This window comes from Cherax quadricarinatus, chromosome 17, assembly GCF_038502225.1.
Source record: "Cherax quadricarinatus isolate ZL_2023a chromosome 17, ASM3850222v1, whole genome shotgun sequence".
In the NCBI taxonomy this organism is placed as follows: Eukaryota; Metazoa; Arthropoda; class Malacostraca; order Decapoda; family Parastacidae; genus Cherax; species Cherax quadricarinatus.
The window spans coordinates 48,830,026-48,847,607 of NC_091308.1; the positions used below are offsets into that span (position 1 = coordinate 48,830,026).

The following is a 17,582-nucleotide window of genomic DNA, read 5'->3' on the forward strand; positions in this document are numbered from 1 at the left end:
ATTCAGATGAGATAGACTATTCCATCTTAGTTGTTCCAAGTCAATGCAGAGAGACTGTTCTTAAAATGGCTCATGACCTGCCAGTGGCCGGACATTTCTCGCACCGTAAAACCTTAAATAAAATTAGGGAAACCTATTTTTGGCCCAAATTGTCCTCAGATATCACTACCTATTGTAGCTCATGTAAAGTTTGCCAACTGTCATCCTCCCGAGGTACCAGGCGAGTACCTATGGTCAAAATGCCAATCTTTATGGTACCGTTTGAAAGAGTAGCTATTGACATCGTTGGTCCTTTATCACCACTTTCATCTGGAGGACATAGATATATATTAACATTAGTTGATTATGCTTCGAGTTTCCCTGAAGCCGTACCCTTAAAGACCATAACTACTACAGAGGTGGCTGAAGCCCTTTTGTCCATCTTCTCCAGAGTTAGCATTCCTACAGAAATTTTTTTCTGACCATGGGACACAATTCACATCTGACTTAATGCAATATCTCTACCAACTTCTGGGAGTGAAGCCGCTCTTCACAACACCCTATCATCCCAGCTGTAATGGGAGGATTGAGCGCCAGCATTTGATTCTCAAGTCCATTTTAAGGAAACTTTGCTCCCTTAAACCTAAGGAGTGGCATCGTTACCTACCCTGTGCTTTGTTTGTCATGAGGGAATTTCCCAGTGACTCTTTGGGGTTTTCACCTTTTGAACTTCTCTATGGTAGACAGGCCAGAGGTCCATTGTCCATCCTTCATGACTTATGGACTAATGAGGATGTGAATGCTGAGGTTCAGTCTTCTTATCAGTTTCTCCTTGACCTTAGATCCAAACTTGAGGAGACCTCTGACATAGTTTCGAAAAACTTAAGCTTGTCAGTGGACCAGTACAAAACCTATTTTGATTCCAGAAGTCAGAGGATGAAGTTCTGGTACTTTTGCCTATCAAGTCAGATAAATTATTAGTAGCGTGGAAAGGTCCATATAAGGTATTAAAAATTTGTGGGAAGGTTGATTACCTCATAGAAGTCAAGAGGAAACCTAAGCTTTATCATATCAACATCCTTAAGAAATATTACCGAAGAAATTCGGTTAACTGCCTGAATAACTTTGATTTAGTTTTTCCACACAAACTTGATAAGACAACTGAGGAGTGTAAGGTGTGCGTAATTGACACCTCTAACGTAGACTATGACAGAGAACTACATGACTTGGTGACTCTTGACCACTCAGGTGCAACAAACATTAATATTAATGAGTCTTTGGATGACCATAAGAAACACGAACTACTTCAATGTGTGAGTAACTTCTCAGACGTTTTTAATGATATTCCAGGTGTCACCTCCACGGTAGTCCATAAGATTGACTTAGTCACAGACAATCCTATCAAATGGAAATTATACCCAGTTTCAGTTCACCTTAGGGATGCATTTGACCGAGAGGTAGACAAATTATTAAAACAAAGATCATTGAACCTTCAGTATCTGCATATTGCTCACCAGTAGTGTGCTGAAAACTTCCAGCCAAGACAGGACTCGCAGCAATGGTTTCAAGTTGGAAAAATTCAGATTCAGGAAGGATATAGGAAAGTACTGGTTTGGTAATAGAGTTGTGGATGAGTGGAACAAACTCCCGAGTACAGTAATTGAGGCTAAAACGTTGTGTAGTTTTAAAAATAGGTTAGATAAATACATGAGTGGGTGTGGGTGGGTGTGAGTTGGACCTGACTAGCTTGTGCTGCTGGGTCTGGTACAGTGCTCCATCCTTGAGTGGGGATGACCAGACTGGGTGGGTCATTGGGATAATCTGGGGGGTGGGTCATTGGTCTAATCCGGGGGATGGGACATGGACCTGCTCTGCATGGGTCAGTAGGCCTGTTGCAGTGTTCCTTCTTTCTTATGTTCTTATGTTTTTAAGCAGTTGACGTGTATTAGACGTGTGAGGTCGTTTGTTTACTCTTGAATATCGGCAAAAATTTAACATTTCTGCTACTTTGAGCTCAGTTTCAAGCCATTTCCAGTGCTAAAACCAATCAAAATCATCTCTATTTCTGTAATATGTCTTGCATTCTATCAAATGAGACCAAGAAATCGCAAATACATCTATAAAAAACATAAGAAAAGACACTGCAAAGTTGCTGTTTTAATCGAAAAATCATGATTTCATTTTTTTTCTCTCATTATACACAGTGTGCTGCAGGATCTGTTTTATGTGGTGCACACATACCACATAGATGTATTCTCTCATATCTAGGCCCAAATGTGCCACTCACAGTTTATCAGAGTGAGCTGAGCTCATGGCGTAGATCTACGGTTTGGACCCTGAACGTAAAGCCGTAGATCTACGGGACGGACCCTGAAAGGGTTAAGGTAGGGTCAGTCTAGCTCCCGCTATCCCCTCCCCCCCTTTTTCCCCACCCCGAAAGGTGACGTGTGGGGCTCCGGCGAAACAGTAATCACTCGACTCACAGCTCCCAGCACAACTCTTGGAATGACAGATCGGGTCACCTGCCAACCAACGAGAAGTGTTGAAGGAGACGGACTGAAACTGGTCTTGGGACGTCACTTCATGATCTACCTACCTGATTAATTGTACAGGACACTACCCCTCATCTTTGCAGCAGTAAAGAACCTGCGTTCCTGTCATCTGGACTGACTATTCAAGGCTATAGACTCTGTAAAGAACTAGTCGTTGGGTTGTTACTCAACACCTGTGACCCCCCCCCCCCATCATCAGCAACGGCTACAACTTCTACAAGACAGTGTCAACCTCAACCAGACACCCCAGTATTACTGTACATATTAGCGTTGAATTCAAATGTCATTTTTCCATTTCATTTTTCATTTTTCTTTCAAGTAGGATACACCTTCATATTTCAATGTTTTATCTTTGCATTAATAAATAATAAAGTGTTTCTTCTTTGTGAATTATTTTCTTTTTCTATTCATTAATTTTCCTGAGGAGGAGCCAGCCTTGGTAATACTGTCTGAAGTTGTTACAGGGCTGAGTAAGCCTTCACAGCAGTGGTATAATTTTACATGTTATTTTTGCTATTTCACTTAATATTATATTCATGAGTAATTCCATTAGTAGCTAAAATGGATTTACTCGACTTTATAATATTATCTGGTCATATTACTTAGCTTTGTACATAGGTAGGTTATTTAATTAGTCCAAACTGCTGGTGCAACCTGGCCAAGCACCAGTAGGTGATTTGAGCTGCTCAACCCCTGCTCCGACTGAGCCAAAGTGGGTTGGTAAAGCCTCACTTTGTTCAGTTCATACCTTCCTCTGGACCAGGAAGGGTCTAGGGAAGTGTCCACCTCTAGACCAACATTCGCCTCCCTAGAAAATACCAGGAATTTTCGGAAACTCATCGCTAAGACTTTTCTCGGTTGGAGAAGGCGGTTGAGAAGCTCTTAGAGAAAGTGAAGCTAAGTGAGCAAGCCTCTGTGGTGTAAGAGGGCTAATTGCAGAGTGAACCCTATGTAAGAACTCTATCAATGTGGTGTTCGAGTTTTTAAGCAACGCCTCTGCATGTACACACAGTGGACCCCCAGTTAACGATATTTTTTCACTCCAGAAGTATGTTCAGGTGCCAGTACTGACCGAATTTGTTCCCATAAGAAATATTGTGAAGTAGATTAGTCCATTTCAGACCCCCAAACATACACGTACAAACGCACTTACATAAATACACTCACATAATTGGTCACATTCGGAAGTAATCGTTATGCGGGGGTCCACTGTATACTGATATTTCCTGACTCAGAGCCATTTGTAAATACTTAACCTAGTACTGTGATGTGTTAATGAGGAGTGGCATAAGCGTTCTACTTATAGTGCAAAATATGAGAAAGTGGATTTAAGTGGTTATTATGGTTATTAATATATTAAATAGAAACCAAGGAAATTCCTTTTCCTCACGAATGAATACCCCTAGACGTGCTAAGTTTGTTAACCCTTTGACTGTCGCGGCCGTATATATACGTCTTACGAGGTACCGTGTTTGACGTATATATACTCATAAATTCTAGCGGCTTCAAATCAAGCAGGAGAAAGCTGGTAGGCCCACATGTGAGAGAATGGGTCTGTGTGGCCAGTGTGCACCATATAAAAAAAATCCTGGAGCACGCAGTGCATAATGAGAAAAAAAAAACTTCGACCGTTTTTTTTAATTAAAATGCCGACTTTGTGGTTTACAGTATTTTCGTATAGTATTTATGGTTGTATTCTCGTTTTCTTGGTCTCATTTGATAGAATGGAAAACATATTATAGAAATAAAGGTGATTTTGATTGATTTTACTATAAATAGAACTTAGAAATGGAGCTCAAAGTAGGGGAAATGTTTGATTTTTGCCAATGTTCAAAAGTAAATAAATGATGCCATTGTCCAATAAATGTCCAACTAGCCATTCTAATATGCAGTCATGAATGGGTTGATGTTATTCATACAATTATTACAGTATTGCAGTAGTCTGCATAATAGTAAGTCTTCTATTTTTTGTTTGAATAAAAATTCAAAATAGAAAGCAAGAGTAATATCAGAGGGGCCTGGAGACATGACTGATGAGCAAAGAAAATGTTATTTTAGAGCCAGGAATGTCTGCATTGTTCATTCTGGACCTTATTTTGAAATTGTCATATTTTTTAGTTTTCGTGAAATTGGCCAAATTGCAAATTTCTGACCACATTATTAGGTAGTTAAAATCGGTAAATGGGCAGTTTCTTGTACTCATTCGATAGAAAAAAATGGAGTTCTAAAGAAATAGCTATGAGTTTGGGCGACTGGAACAATGGAATTAGCCGAAAATAGGGCTCATAGTGGGCGAAATCGCCGATTTGTAAACAGCGCCGAGGTCGCTAACTTCGCGAGAGCATAATTCCGTCAGTTTTCCATGAAATTTCGTTTTTTTGGTGTCATTACAATCGGGAAAAGATTCTCTATCATTTCATAAGAAAAAATAATTTTTTTTTTTAAATTTTGCGACACCAGGAGACACCTCAGGATTGGGGGTTGCGACAGTCAAAGGGTTAATTTGTTACGAAAAGCACAACCCAGGGACCAACTGACTATGTCCGTAACAATCACCCGCATAGCAGCTTTTTGTTGGATTATTAAGGGTCTAAGGTGGTTGGCTGTGGTTGAACCCCAGGCACAAATACCATAGGTGAGGTAAGGATATATTAGAGAGTGGTACAGGGTAAGGAGAGTCATTTGTGGTACATAGTATCATATCTTGGAAAGGATTCCTACTGATTTGGAAATTTTCTTGGCTATGTGATGGGTATGGGACTGAAATTTAAGATTACAGTCAAGGAGATCTAGAAGTTTGCCCTCTGCATGTCTTGATATAGGGGAACCATTTAACAGTGTGTTAAGTTGGATATTTGAGGCTTTTTTTGCCAAACAGCATGAAGTATGTTTTGTCTGTGTTGAGAGTGAGTTTGTTGGTCATCATCCAAGCATATATCTTTAGCAGTTCATTGTTTACAGTGTTTCCAAGCACAGCTGGGTCTGAATGGGAGTAGACATGTAGTGTCATCAGCGAATAGAACTGGTTTAAGGAGTTGGGATGCATTGGGGAGATCACTGATGTAGATGAGAAAGGAGTGGGCCTAGGACACTACCCTGGAGTACTCCTACAGCTACAGGTTGGATAGCAGAGTTGACTCCATTTGCACGTACAGTGGTCCCTCAATTATCATCTTTAATCCGTTCCTGGAAGTGGGACTATTATCGAAAGAGACGATTTTCGAATCAATTTTCCCCATAAGAAATAATGTAAATACAATTAATCTGTTCCTGACATCCAGAAGTATTAAAGAAAAAAAATTTTTTTACATGAAATATAGATGTAGTACATAAACAATACAATGGGACATGATGAATGAAACATTAACAGCATAACACTTACCTTTATTGGTGATTCTTCTTAGTGTATGGAAGACTGGAGGAGGAGAGAGATTGAATTACTGTTTGGAAGGGGAATCCCCTTCCATCAACACATCAGGTGCCAAGTGCTTTTCTGGGGTTACTTCTCTTCTCTGTTTCTTAATGCCACTAGGACCAGCTTGAGTCACTGGAGTCCTGTCTCACAAAAAAACTGTCCAGAGAGCTCTGTTTCTGGCGTCTCTTTAAAACTTCCCTAACATGGGCCAAGACTCTGTCACTGTACAAGTTGCAGATATGGCTTGCAACATCCTTCTCAGGGTGATGTTTCTCCATAAATCTTTCCATCCTACCCCACATTTCAAAAATCTCCTTAATTTCTGAAGAAGGAACCTTCTTCCATCTCTCTTCCTCCTCCTCTGCAGCAAGATTCTGAGCTGCGATCTGTTGCTCTTCGTGCTGAAGCTCTTGCAGCTCCTCAATGGTTAGCTCTTCATTGTGGTCCTCCACCAACTCTTCCACATCCTCCAAACTCATATCCAACCCCATGGAACTCCCCATTGCCACAATAGCATTCACAACTGACATAGGCTCATCAGGGGCCACCTCAAACCCTTCAAAATCCCTCTTGTGGACACAATCTGGCCACAAGTTTCTCCAAGCAGAGTTCAAAGTCCTGGTAATCACTCCCTCCCAAGCCTTACCTATAAGGCTTATTCAATGGAGAATACTGAAGTGTTCTTTCCAAAAACCTCTTAGGGTCAAGTGAGTGTCTGTGGTCACAGTCAAGCACCTGTGAAACATGGCTTTGGTGTAGACTTTTATAAAGTTTGAAAAACAATGTCCTCAAGGCTAATTTGTGTGTGATGTGGAGGGCAAACAGTAAGGCATGGGTCACTAGAGACCTTTTCTATGACTGGTTACACCATGCCTTTGCCCCCACTGTGAAAAATTACCTCCTGGAAAATAAATTGGACCTTAACCCTTTGAGGGTTTTGGTCGTACTAGTACGTCTTACGCGTAGGGGTTTTTGACGTACTAGTACGCATAAATTCTAGCGGCCTCAAATCTCGCGCAAAAAGGCTGGTAGGCCTAGGTGTGAGAGAATGGGTCTGCGTGGTCGGTGTGCACGGTAGAAAAAAAATCTGGGACCCATTGGTGCATTGTGGGAATGCCCCTCTTAGTAAACAATGTCCACCATGCCTCGCGGTAAGAAGGTCCTCACTCCTCGGCGAATTGGGACACTTTTGTTCCCCAGTGACAGTTCTAATAGTGATGGAAGTGCCAGTGAAGATGAGTTTCGTGGTTTTAGTGAGGTTTTGACCGAAACTAATGACCATAATATTGGTAATAGTGAGGAAAACCCAGACGACCCTCAGCCTTCCACCTCTGGTGCTGGGCCCTCTTGTTCACGTTCAGTTGTTCCAGAACCCAAGAGGAAACTTCTATTTTCCCAAATCCCAGACTCAGATGAGAGCATGGATGATGATAGTGATAGTGAATATGAACTACAAGCTCTTCAAACTAGTTCCAGTAGTGATAGTGAAGTGCAATATTCCCCAGTGAAGCGTCAGTATATACGACGATATATGCGCTCTGGTAGTGTGCCATATGTTATACCAAGGGGAAGGAGTGTATCTCGGAGTACATCCCGTGGCTGTACAACAGGAACAGACAGTGAAAATGACGAAGATACTGTTGCAATTGGGATGGAAAATGTGCGTGGTGGTAGTGGTGCCGGCGGTGAGGCACCAGCGGTGGGCCATGCTGCCACCCACGCTGCCACCCACGCCGCTGCCTCAGCTGATCTAGAACAAAGGCCACCATCCCCCACTCACCCACCACACCAGCCTCCACAACCACAACCTCCACAACCACAACCTCCACAACCACAACCTCCACAACCACAACCACCTGTCATTGTCCAGTACCCACCAGCAGACCGCACCTGGGATTGGCAGGAAGCTGTCAATTTTGTTCCAAATCCCCACCAGTTTGATGACAGCCAAAGTGGAATACGGCCATCTTGTGCACTTGGGAACAATGCCACTGAACTGGAATGTTTCGAGTTATTCTTTGACGAACCACTGATGAAAAGTATTGTCATGGAAAGCAACACATACTACGAGTACACCATGGCAAACACATTACTTTCACCAAAATCACGTCTACACCAGTGGAAGGAGGCAACTGTGGCTGAGATGTATCTTTTCTTTGCCACAATAATGCTTATGCCACATGTGTATAAGCACAAAGTGAAATCATACTGGTCAACAGACCCCCTGATTGCAACACCAGGTTTCAGTGATATAATGCCAGTGAATCGATTTGTGCTAATGTTACGTATGCTTCACTTCTCAGATAAAACCAGGCCTGACAGAACTGACAGGTTATATAAGATTAGGAATGTGTTTGTGTATCTGAAACAGAAATTCAGTATGCATTTTTATCCCTTCAGGAAGCTTGTAATTGACGAGTCTTTGATTCTGTTCAAAGGAAGACTCTCTTTCAAGCAGTACATACCAAGCAAGAGGAAACGCTTTGGTATAAAGTTGTTTGTGCTTTGTGATTGTTACAGTGGTCTGGTATTGGATATTATTGTGTACACTGGAAGTTATACATTGCAAAATACCAGGAAGTTATTGGGCATCTCAGGTGATGTGGTTCGAACAATGATAGAACCATACCTTGGTAAGGGGCATATATTATATACAGATAACTGGTACACAAGCCACTCACTCAGTGATTTTTTGCGAGTGAACATGACAGATGTGTGTGGCACAGTGCGTGCAAATCGGAAACATATGCCCAGGTTGGACGCTGGCACTCGTAGAGGTGAGGTGCAGGCGTTTGCTGCCAATGACATCATGGCATTTCGGTGGCATGGCAAACGAGATGTCACACTGTTGTCATCAATTCACCCTAATGAAATGGCAGACAGTGGCAGGCAGCATAGAGAGAGAAATGAACCCATTCTAAAACCTGCAGCTGTGATTGATTACACCTTCAACATGCGTTCAGTGGACAAATGTGACATGCAGATTGGGTTTGCTGATTGTGTTCACAAGAGTTATAAGTGGTACATCCAACTGTTTTTCCATCTTCTGGACATTTCCATGCTCAATGCTTATAATATGTATAAGATGAGCACCAGAAACAAACCACAGTACGGCGAATTCTGTTTGTCTGTCATCAGACAAATAGTATTCAAGTACCAAGGAACAGCACCTGCAATTGACCGCCCACCAAATTATCAACAACTACCTGCTCGTCTGAAGCATGGTGATCACTTCCTGGTAAAACTGCCTGCTACTGCTTTGAAGAAAAAGGCTCAGAAGAGGTGTTACGTCTGTGCACATACAAAAAAAACGCACACAACAACGCAGAGACACTCGTTTTGTGTGAGGAGTGTAAAACTCCACTGTGCATGACACCATGTTTCAAAGACTTCCACAGGCTGCAGAACTTCTAGAAACATTCCCTGTGACTGTATATGTGTATATAAAATATAGAAAAATAGTAATAAACAACATTTCATATCGTTTGTTTGTGTAAATATTTTCTGTAAACAAAATAATGACAACAGTGTTTACGCCCTTATTGTGTAGTATTGAAAAAGAAATAACTTACAAAATACTGATCATGTTGGCCTCAGAGGCCATAAAAGTTACTCAGAAAAAGAAAAATTGAAAAATAATTGAAAATAGTACATAAAAAAGTAAATAGAAAAATACCGGGTGACGGCAGTCGGCGATGTTACCATATGTTGTTCAATTTTGGCAAATTTCACGCCTCCATATCTCGGTAAGTATTGACGTTAAATTTTTTTTGTTTAGCCTATAATGTTTAGAAAAAAAAAACTATTTTTTCATAAGAAAAAATAATTTTTTTTTTTTTTTAAATTTGGCCGACCCTGAGAACGAGTTTCGGAGAGGGCCTGTCGACCCTCAAAGGGTTAAGTGCCACCTTGTATTAGACAATGCTCCTGGTCATCCTTCAGATGTGGCAGAGCGAGTTTCTGGGGATATGAGCTTCATTAAGGTGAAGTTTTTGCCTCCTAATACCACTCCTCTCCTACAGCCCATGGACCAGCAGGTCATTGCATACTTCAAAAAACTGTACACAAAAGCTATGTTTGAAAGGTGCTTTGTAGTGACCTCAGAAACTCAGTTGACTCTAAGAGAGTTTTGGAGAGATCACTTTAGCATCCTCAGTTGTGTAAACATTATAGGTAAGGCTTGGGAGGAAGCGACTAAGAGGACCTTGAACTCTGCTTGGAAGAAACTGTGGCCAGAATGTGTAGACGGAATGGATTTTGAAGGATTTGAGGCTAACCCTGAGAAGCCATTGCCAGTTGTGGAATCAATTGTGGCATTGGGGAATTCCTTGGGGTTGGAGGTTAGTGGGGAGGATGTGGAAGAGTTGGTGGAGGAGGACAATGAAGAACTAACCACTGATGAGCTGCAAGATCATCTTCAACAGCAAGAGGCCAGACCTGAGGAAACTGCTCCGGAGGAGGGGATAGAGAAATTGAAGAAGTTGTCTGCTTCAAAGATTAAGGAAATGTGTGCAATGTGGCTTAAAGTGTAAACCTTTTTTGATGAAAATCACCCTCACACAGCTATTGGAAGCCGTGCTGGTGACTGTTACACTGATAATGTTGTGAAACACTTTAGGAATGTCATAAAGGAATGGGAGGTACAGGCCTCTATGGACAGATATGTTGTGCGACAGAGGTCCAGTGACTCAAGCTGGTCCTAGTGGCATTAAAAGAAGAAGGGAAGTAACCCCGGAAAAGGACTTGACACCTCAAGTGCTAATGGAAGGGGATTCCCCTTCTAAACATTAACACCATCCACACACTCCCCTCCTCCCATCCCATCAGTCATCACCAGATTTTCAATAAAGGTAAGTGTCATGTAATTGTACATGTCTTCTTCAGTTTGTGTGTATTAAAATTAATATTTCATGTGGTAAATTTTTTTTTTTATACTTCGGGGTCAGGAACGGATTAATTTGATTTCCATTATTTCTTATGGGGAAAATTAATTCGGATAACGATAATTTCGCCTAACGCTGAGCTCTCAGGAATGGATTAATATCGTTAGGCGAGGGTCTACTGTACAGTGGACCCTCGAATTTAGTAGTGCCATTTCTGTATGCAAAACTATTTTTATTATCTATAAAATGTATTTTCTGTTAATATTTTTGGGCGTCTGGAATGGTGTAATTGGATTTACATTTCCTATGGGAAATAATAACAAAAAATACATTTTATGGATAAAAATAGTTTTCCATACAGAAATGGCACTACTAAATTCGAGGGTCCACTGTATTTGGATAGTTGCCAGTGAGGTACTTCCTCGGCTGGGTATTTGAGCTAGGAATTTGACTCGCTAGCTTTGATCCTACAGTAGAGAAGAAGACATATTTGTCGGCTATGTTTATAGGTTGTTTGTGAGGTTCATCTGGTTTAGTTAAGTTTATATCTCTATTTCCAGACAGTTTCCTAGAGCCTAAAATTTTGGAGAGGGTTTGCCAGGTACTTTTCATGTCACCTTTCATTTCACTAAATCTATTTTCATAATACATTTGCCTTGATTTATGTATTAGTTTTGTGAGTATTGATTTTTATCTTTTAGTAAATTCTTTAGTAATTAAGCCTAATCTGAACTGTTTTTCAATTTGGTGTTTTTTTATTAAGAGATTTGAGGATACTTCTTGTTAGCCATGAGCTGTTTAGCCTCTTTTCTGTGATCTGTTTCGTTTTGATTGGGCAATGTTTGTTATAGAGGCTTAGGGTTTTGTGTAAAAAAAATTTGATATCTTTATTGATATTATTACTGTCATTTAGGTCTCTCTGCCAATCAATGGCACCTATTGCTAGTTTTAGGTTGTTTATCGATGTCTCATCAAGCAGGCGAAATGAGATCTTTCTTGTTTCTTGAGGCAATTTAGATAAGTTGGTTATGAGAAAGGTTGGGTAGTGGTCTGTGGTGTTGTCTGTGATTATACCTGCTTGTAGTGGGAATATTATGTTGGTCCAGATATGGTCAAGTAATGAGGCACTTGTTTCAGAGATTCTTGCTGGCTTTTTTTATAGAGGGTAGCAATAAACTGTTGTTCATAGCATTTGTGAAATCACCTACTGGAGGGTCAGTTGCTCAGATAAGGTTTATGTTGAAATCTCCTGCTAGTATCAGATGGTGTTTATTCAACTCTGACTCAATTATCATGTTTCTAAGGTTATTGCTAAAAGTGTAAGTATTTGAGTGTGGTAGTCCGTAGACTGTGCCAACTGTTATAGGTTTCTTAAGTGTTCTTCATGTGAATTTAGCTATTACAGTAGGGCCCCACTTATATGGCAGGTTAGGTTCCAGGCTACCGCCATAAAGAGGAAATCGCGGTAAAGTGAAACACCCTTTTTTTCCCTTATAAATGCATACAAATACTAGATAACAGGTTTACACTAACATATATTAAGTTAGCAATAGAACCAGGCATCAAAAAATAATAAAAAAGTAAAATACACACATAGTGCACTCATTACTTACCTTAAAATATTTATAGTCTTAATCTAGGGTGAGATGAGTAGTATTTATTGTAAGAAATCAAGTGTGGTATGTATGGTAGTCAGCCGGGCTACCATACCAGACCACCCCACCCACACATACTATTCTATGATATTTAAGCATCCCAGTGTGATAAAATGCATATACAGTTCAATCATTACTTACCTTAAAATATTTGTAGTCTTAATGTAGGGTCAGGGGTGAGTAAACGAGATAAAACAAATAAATGGGAGAGTGAATGAGAGTGAATGAGAGAGTGAGAGAGTGAGAGAGTGAGTGAGAGTGAGTGAGAGTGAGTGAGAGTGAGTGAGAGTGAGTGAGAGTGAGTGAGAGTGAGTGAGAGTGAGTGAGAGTGAGTGAGAGTGAGTGAGAGTGAGTGAGAGTGAGTGAGAGTGAGTGAGAGTGAGTGAGAGTGAGTGAGAGTGAGTGAGAGTGAGTGAGAGTGAGTGAGAGTGAGTGAGAGTGAGTGAGAGTGAGTGAGAGTGAGTGAGAGTGAGTGAGAGTGAGTGAGAGTGAGTGAGAGTGAGTGAGAGTGAGTGAGAGTGAGTGAGAGTGAGTGAGAGTGAGTGAGAGTGAGTGAGAGTGAGTGAGAGTGAGTGAGAGTGAGTGAGAGTGAGTGAGAGTGAGTGAGAGTGAGTGAGAGTGAGTGAGAGTGAGTGAGAGTGAGTGAGAGTGAGTGAGAGTGAGAGAGAGTGAGTGAGTGAGAGTGTGTGAGAGAGTGTGAGTGTGTGAGAGAGAGTGTGTGTACTCACCTACTCACCTAGTTGAGGTTGCGGGGGTCGAGTCCGAGCTCCTGGCCCCGTGTGTGTGTGTGTGTGTGTGTGTGTGTGTACTCACCTAGTTGAGGTTGCGGGGGTCGAGTCCGAGCTCCTGGCCCCGCCTCTTCACTGATCGCTACTAGGTCACTCTCCCCGAGCCGTGAGCTTTATCATACCTCTGCTTAAAGCTATGTATGGATCCTGCCTCCACTACATCGCTTCCCAAACTATTCCACTTACTGACTACTCTGTGGCTGAAGAAATACTTCCTAACATCCCTGTGATTCATCTGTGTCTTTAGCTTCCAACTGTGTCCCCTTGTTACTGTGTCCAATCTCTGGAACATCCTGTCTTTGTCCACCTTGTCAATTCCCCTCAGTATTTTGTATGTCGTTATCATGTCCCCCCTATCTCTCCTGTCCTGCAGTGTCGTCAGGTTGATTTCCCTTAACCTCTCCTCGTAGGACATACCTCTTAGCTCTGGGACTAGTCTTGTTGCAAACCTTTGCACTTTCTCTAGTTTCTTTACGTGCTTGGCTAGGTGTGGGTTCCAAACTGGTGCCGCATACTCCAATATGGGCCTAACGTATACGGTGTACAGGGTCCTGAACGATTCCTTATTAAGATGTCGGAATGCTGTTCTGAGGTTTGCTAGGCGCCCATATGCTGCAGCAGTTATTTGGTTGATGTGCGCTTCAGGAGATGTGCCTGGTGTTATACTCACCCCAAGATCTTTTTCCTTGAGTGAGGTTTGTAGTCTCTGACCCCCTAGACTGTACTCCGTCTGCGGCCTTCTTTGCCCTTCCCCAATCTTCATGACTTTGCACTTGGTGGGATTGAACTCCAGGAGCCAATTGCTGGACCAGGTCTGCAGCCTGTCCAGATCCCTTTGTAGTTCTGCCTGGTCTTCGATCGAGTGTATTCTTCTCATCAACTTCACGTCATCTGCAAACAGGGACACCTCAGAGTCTATTCCTTCCGTCATGTCGTTCACAAATACCAGGAACAGCACTGGTCCTAGGACTGACCCCTGCGGGACCCCGCTGGTCACAGGTGCCCACTCTGACACCTCGCCACGTACCATGACTCGCTGCTGTCTTCCTGACAAGTATTCCCTGATCCATTGTAGTGCCTTCCCTGTTATCCCTGCTTGGTCCTCCAGTTTTTGCACCAATCTCTTGTGTGGAACTGTGTCAAACGCCTTCTTGCAGTCCAAGAAAATGCAATCCACCCACCCCTCTCTCTCTTGTCTTACTGCTGTCACCATGTCATAGAACTCCAGTAGGTTTGTGACACAGGATTTCCCGTCCCTGAAACCATGCTGACTGCTGTTGATGAGATCATTCCTTTCTAGGTGTTCCACCACTCTTCTCCTGATAATCTTCTCCATGATTTTGCATACTATACATGTCAGTGACACTGGTCTGTAGTTTAGTGCTTCATGTCTGTCTCCTTTTTTAAAGATTGGGACTACATTTGCTGTCTTCCATGCCTCAGGCAATCTCCCTGTTTCGATAGATGTATTGAATATTGTTGTTAGGGGTACACATAGCGCCTCTGCTCCCTCTCTCAATACCCATGGGGAGATGTTATCTGGCCCCATTGCCTTTGAGGTATCTAGCTCACTCAGAAGCCTCTTCACTTCTTCCTCGGTTGTGTGCACTGTGTCCAGCACTTGGTGGTGTGCCCCACCTCTCCGTCTTTCTGGAGTCCCTTCTGTCTCCTCTGTGAACACTTCTTTGAATCTCTTGTTGAGTTCTTCACATACTTCACGGTCATTTCCTGTTGTCTCTCCTCCTTCCTTCCTTAGCCTGATTACCTGGTCCTTGACTGTTGTTTTCCTCCTGATGTGGCTGTACAACAGTTTCGGGTCAGATTTGGCTTTCGCTGCTATGTCATTTTCATATTGTCTTTGGGCCTCCCTTCTTATCTGTGCATATTCGTTTCTGGCTCTACGACTGTTCTCCTTATTCTCCTGGGTCCTTTGCCTTCTATATTTCTTCCATTCCCTAGCACACTTGGTTTTTGCCTCCCTGCACCTTTGGGTAAACCATGGGCTCATCCTGGCTTTTTCATTACTCCTGTTACCCTTGGGTACAAACCTCTCCTCAGCCTCCTTGCATTTTGTTGCTACATATTCCATCATCTCATTAACTGGCTTCCCTGCCAGTTCTCTGTTCCACTGAACCCCGTTCAGGTAGTTCCTCATTCCTGTGTAGTCCCCTTTCTTGTAGTTTGGCTTCATTCGTCCTGGCCTTCCTGCTTCTCCCTCCACTTGTAGCTCTACTGTGTATTCGAAGCTTAAGACCACATGGTCACTGGCCCCAAGGGGTCTTTCATATGCGATGTCCTCGATATCTGCACTACTGAAGGTGAATACTAAGTCCAGCCTTGCTGGTTCATCCTCTCCTCTCTCTCTTGTAGTGTCCCTTACGTGTTGGTACATGAAGTTCTCCAGTACCACCTCCATCATCTTAGCCCTCCATGTATCTTGGCCCCCATGTGGGTCCAAGTTCTCCCAATCGATCTCCTTGTGGTTAAAGTCACCCATGATCAGGAGCTTTGCCCTGCATGCATGAGCTCTTCTGGCCACTCTAGCCAGTGTGTCAACCATCGCTCTATTGCTCTCGTCGTACTCTTGCCTTGGCCTCCTGCTGTTCTGTGGTGGGTTATACATCACTGCTATTACCACCTTGGGACCTCCAGAGTGAAGTGTTCCCACTATGTAATCACTTTCTTCTCCGCTATCTCCTCTCTCCAGCTCATCAAAATTCCAGCGATTTTTGATCAGCAACGCCACTCCTCCACCCCCCCTGTTCCCTCTGTCTTTCCTCAGGATTTGGTATCCCGTTGGAAAGATGGCATCTGTTATCATACCTGTAAGCTTGGTTTCTGTAAGAGCTATGATGTCCGGTGATGCTTCTTTGACCCTTTCGTGCCACTCCTCCCACTTATTTGTTATTCCATCAGCGTTTGTGTACCATACCTTCAGTTTCCTTTCCAACACTGTGGTTTGGGGGGCCTGTGGGGGTGGGAGACCTGGTGGCATACTGTGGGATTCTATAGCTCGATGTTGGATGGAGGCTGTGGGTATGGATTGTAGTGTGTGTTGGGATGGTGTGATAGGTTGTATGGTTCTGAGAGTAGTTGTGTGTGTGCTTGCCCTTGCTGTTCTGTCCTGCTCTGACTGACCTCTGCTGATTCCCTCCTTGTCTCTTTTCCTAGCTCCTTTCGTTTTTTTGTCCTCTCCCTCAGCTGTTGTCGTTCTGATTTTGTTCTGTCTCTGTCTAGGAACACCCTCTTGTACTCTTCCGAGTATTTCAATCGTGGTTTCTCTTGGAGGATCCTGTTCCGCACTGTTTCCGTCCTGAGAATCAGCTTGATTGGTCGGTTTCTCCCCTTCGAGTACCCCCCTATTCTCTGAAAATTTACAATCTCGTCCATCTCTTCACCTATTTCCGTGATGATTTTCTCAATCTCCTTTCCTTCTTCCTGCTTCCTTTCAGTGTGTGTCCTTTCCTCTCTCTCCTGAAGCCCATGGATAAACACTGATTTTGCCCTTTCTTCCTCCCATTGCCTCACCCTCTGTGACTCTGGATCCTGCCTGTATGTGGTCAGTTTCTCCCTTGATTTTTCCAGTGGCTCTTGATAGCCTTGTTGTGCCTCAGCATTCGACCTATCACCCTCTCCATCTGCAACCAGCTGATCTTCCCTTTCACTCCTTGGTCCTCCTTGGCAGATTGATGTGACCTTAGCATAATTCATAATTCCTTCCTTCCTGTTCAGCCTCGCAGCTTCATATGCTGTGTCTTCTCTGGTCACTGCCCCTGTAACTCGCTCCAGCCTATTTATCTCAACTTCTAGGACCCTTATCTTGGCTACTGCAGTTTCGACTTGTGCCTCCCAATTCTTTGTTTCCTGCTCCAACCTCCTTTCCAATTTCACAGAGAGCTCTTTCTCCATTTTTTCAGAAAGCTCTCCTAATTTTCTCTCCCACTCTTGTTCCATCCTTTTCCACTGCTCCTCCATCCACTCCTCCCTACCCGAACCATTCTCATCTGATCCTTGGTTCCTGCGAGTCCCCACCATTTTTTTTTTTTTTTTTTTTTTTTTTAGTGTAGGAGAGGGGAGAGTTAGAAGGGAAAATGGGGACGAGAGAGAGCAAGAGAGAGAGAGAGCAAGAGAGAGAGAGAGCAAGAGAGGGAGAGAGCAAGAGAGAGAGCGAGAGAGAGAGCAAGAGAGAGAGCAAGAGAGAGAGAGAGAGCAAGAGAGAGAGAGAGCAAGAGAGAGAGAGAGCAAGAGAGAGAGAGAGCAAGAGAGAGAGAGCGAGAGAGAGAGCGAGAGAGAGAGAGCAAGATAGAGAG

The 17,582-nt window shown here is 42.9% G+C and overlaps 1 protein-coding gene across 1 annotated transcript in view; it reads left to right on the plus strand.

Annotated features, from left to right (window-relative positions):
• The window catches only part of P5CDh1 (delta-1-Pyrroline-5-carboxylate dehydrogenase 1), a 338,244-nt gene that overhangs the window by 77,220 nt on the left and 243,442 nt on the right, over positions 1-17,582 (plus strand). The gene's annotated exons all lie outside the window — the stretch shown is intronic.